This window comes from Camellia sinensis, chromosome 15, assembly GCF_055761805.1.
Source record: "Camellia sinensis isolate YWXY chromosome 15, ASM5576180v1, whole genome shotgun sequence".
NCBI lineage: Eukaryota > Viridiplantae > Streptophyta > Magnoliopsida > Ericales > Theaceae > Camellia > Camellia sinensis.
Window position 1 is genome coordinate 90989335 of NC_138975.1, and position 3897 is coordinate 90993231.

At 36.6% G+C, this 3897-nt stretch overlaps 1 pseudogene; it reads right to left on the reverse strand.

The window, feature by feature from the left end:
* Window positions 1–266: 266 nt before the first annotated feature.
* LOC145813118 (putative mitochondrial protein AtMg00860 pseudogene) lies at window positions 267–881 on the reverse strand (annotated as a pseudogene).
* Window positions 882–3897: the final 3016 nt, after the last annotated feature.

Consider the following 3897-nt stretch of genomic DNA (forward strand, 5'->3'; position numbering starts at 1 on the left):
TTTCCATTGGATTTTCGAATCAAAGCATCTGCAACAGTATTTGCCTTTCCCGGATGATACAAAATTTGCAACTCATAATCTTTAATCAACTCAAGCCATCTTCTTTGTCTCATGTTCAATTCTTTCTAAGTGAAAAAGTATTTCAGGCTTTTATGATTGGTATACACCTCACAAGTCGTTTCATACAAATAATGGTGCCAAATTTTTAGTGCAAACACCACAGTTGCAAGTTCAAGGTCATGGGTCGGATAGTTGTTCTCATAAGGTCAAAGTTGGCGAGAAGCATAAGCAATCACTTTACCATTTTGCATTAACACACATCCCAAGCCTTTGTATGACACATCACTGTAAATCTGAAACCCATCTATACCATTAGGCAAAGTCAAAATTGGTGCAATTACTAATCTGGCCTTCAATTCTTGAAAGGCATATTCTTTTTGGTCATTCCAATCAAACGGTACATTTTTCTGTGTCAATTGAGTCAATAGCATGGCAAGTTTGGAAAAGTCTTTCACAAATCTGCGGTAATAGCCAGCAAGCCCCAGAAAACTTCTAACTTCTGATACATTTGTCGATCTTGGCCAGTTTATAATGGCTTCAATTTTCTGTGGATCAACTGATATGCTATCTTTATTGATTACATGTCGCAAAAAGGTCACATTGTCAAGCCAAAACTCACATTTGGACAGTTTAGCATACAATCTCTTTTCTCTCAAAGTTTGTAGTATGGTTCTCAAATGATTTTCATGTTCTTTCCTGTTTTTAGAATAAATCAGAATATCATCAATAAATACAACAATAAACTCATCAAGAAATTGGTTGAACACACTATTCATTAGATCCATGAAGGCTGCTGGTGCGTTAGTTATCCCAAACGACATTACCAAAAACTCATAGTACCCATATCTAGTTCAGGAGGCAATTTTCTCTATGTCTTCTACTTTAACTTTTAGTTTATGGTATCCGGATCTAAGATCTATCTTTGAAAACACTTGGGCTCCCTGGAGTTGGTCAAACAAATCATCTATTTGGGGCAATGGATATTTGTTTTTGATGGTTACTTTGTTCAATTCCTGGTAATCTATTCATAGCCTCAAGTTTCCTTCTTTCTTTTGGACAAGCAAAACTGGAGCACCCCAAGGTGAAGTGCTCAGCTGAATAAACTTCATGTCTTAGAAATTGGTTGGGTTCCAAGTACTACCTCAATAATGAATTCAATCTCTTTATCAATTAAGTCCCCAGGTAATTCATTAGGAAAAGCATCAAGGAATTCGTTGACTATAAGGATGTTCTCAACATTAGCATTATCAGTAATCACATTCAAAACACAGCACAAATAGCCTCAGTAACCCTTTCTCAGCAGTTTATTGGCTTTCATTGAAAAGATCAAAGATGGAGGAGGAACTATCCTACTCTCAGTAAACACAAATTCAGGTAAACCAGGTGGTCGGAGCACAACTGATTTATTTACACAGTCAATAGTTGCACAGTATTTCATCAACCAATCCATACCCAGTATGTAATCAAAATGATCAATAGCCACATGCATCAAGTCAACATATAATAACACATCACCAATCATAATATCACAGGCAGGATATACATATGCACACAGCATAGAACCCCCAAATAGTGTAGATACAGATAACAAATAAATCATTCGTTCTAGAGGTCTAGTTAGTTTTCGTGAAAAAGCATGTGACACAAACGAGTGGGTAGATCCGAAATCTATCAAAACATATGCATTCTTGGCACAGATAGGAAGTATACCTGACACCATAGACTCGATGTTCTGGACATCACCAAGTACAACTGCGAATACACGACCTTACCTTACAGTTTCTTTCACAGTGTTAGCTCTCATATTTGTTCTTAGTGCAGAAGCGGATTTGGCTGAACTTGTCGCAGGATGGTAGCATTTTCAAACCCAATCGGACAATCTTTCATCATATGGCTCGTTTCATTGCATGGTAACATACACCCTTATGCTTCCTTCCATATTTTAAACATGTAGGTGCAGATCCACTAATCTGACTTGAATTACTAGAAAACCCTGTATTTTGTTTTTTGTTCCAAGAAAATGAATGATCCTTTCTGAAATTGAATCTGGATCTTTTGCCTCGCCATTCAGTTATTGGAGTCTTAGCATGTTTCATTGCTACTAAATTGGCTTCTGTCATCAGAGCTCTGTACAGTACATCCACATACTTAGGCAATTTCAGAACACCCACTTGGTCAAACACATCTAGATTCAGCCTTCCTTCAAATTTTTGAGCTTTCTTGTAATCTGTGTCCACCATATGTGGAGCAAACCGGGCTAACTCAATGAATTTGGTTTCATATTTGGCTATAGACATGTTGCCATGCTTTAATTGCTCAAACTTGAATACCTTTCGGTCTCTGAAGCACTGAGGGAAGTACTTTTCATAAAAGATCTCTTTAAATTAGTTCCATGTCATGGCCCCGTTACTATCTTGGATTAACATCCACTAACGTCAGGCTTCATCTTTCAAAGTGTAAGTAGTCAATAAAACCTTTTGAATTTTAGAGCATGGAAAAAACTTCAAATAATTTCTTGGTTTTGAGCATCCGTGTTTCAGCTTTCAATGGCTCAATACCATCCAGAAAAGTCGGTGGCTTCATCTTGTTAAATTTCTGCATCAAATTGATAATGTCATTGTTCATTGGCTCAAATTGTACCAGGGAAGACGGAGGAGGTAATGGATGTTGTCTTTGTTGCTGTCTCATGGATTCGGTTAAAACCTCAAGCATTTTTTCCATTCGATCCATCCGAGCATCAGATGATTATGTCACATCATCACTTCTTGTTGTCTCCATTGCTATAGGTAAATAGGACAATAAGAAACAAAGGCAAATAATCTTCACAGTTTCACAATGGTCATGTTCAGTTCAGATATGTTCATGTCATTTCACTTTAATTCAGATATGTTCAGATAATTCACACTCACACTCATACGTGCATATGTAATGTCCCTAATTCTTTTCTAGGATATCTTATAGCTCATATGGACTTGTGTATATGGTATAACTCGTATTCTGATACCACTCTATCACGACCCAAACCCGCCCCTATAGGTTTAGCGCCGTAACCAGCCAATAATCCTAGAATTATCGAAGGCCTCTGAATAGATTAAGCAAAATTAAGGGGCTAGCAGAGGCAAATATCAAAATACAATGTCCATAGAGCTGTGCAGGCATATATGGGACAGAAACTTTAAAAATTATATACATGTATATGACGTCATGTTTACATTAGTCATACGTTACCCACATATACAGAACGTATAAAAACTTGTTCAGATTTAAACAAAAGAAAACAAAGGTCTTAAACATAGTTCACAAAACTTGACCACTTCTCAAAACGAAAACCTCCTCGGGAGAGACAATGGTTAGCTGACAGAAAAAATCTCCAGGCAATCATCACTGAGCCTTGTCACGTACCTGATCACCTACATACATAAATAATATGGTGAGCTGGAGCCAAGTGAATAATAAAAGAGTAAAGTTTTTAATGAATGATGTTTATAACAAATTCAGAAATTAGAGTTTAGATCAGAATCAGATTCATAATTATATTCATATTCAAAGTTCACAAATAATCATACGTGGTACATCCATTAGCGCTAACAGAACAGTTGACCCATTTATATGGGATGTAAACAGTTGACTCATGTGCACAGAGACGTTCATAAGGATCCATAACAGTTGACGCATGATCACATGGGACGTACAGTTGACTCATGATTACATGAGATGTTCAGTTGACTCATGATTACATGAGATGTATACAGAGTATATAACAGATATCGCATGATGCTAAGGATGCCACGAATACTTTTTAGAAATTTGGACAATTATTCATCAATATAGAAAATA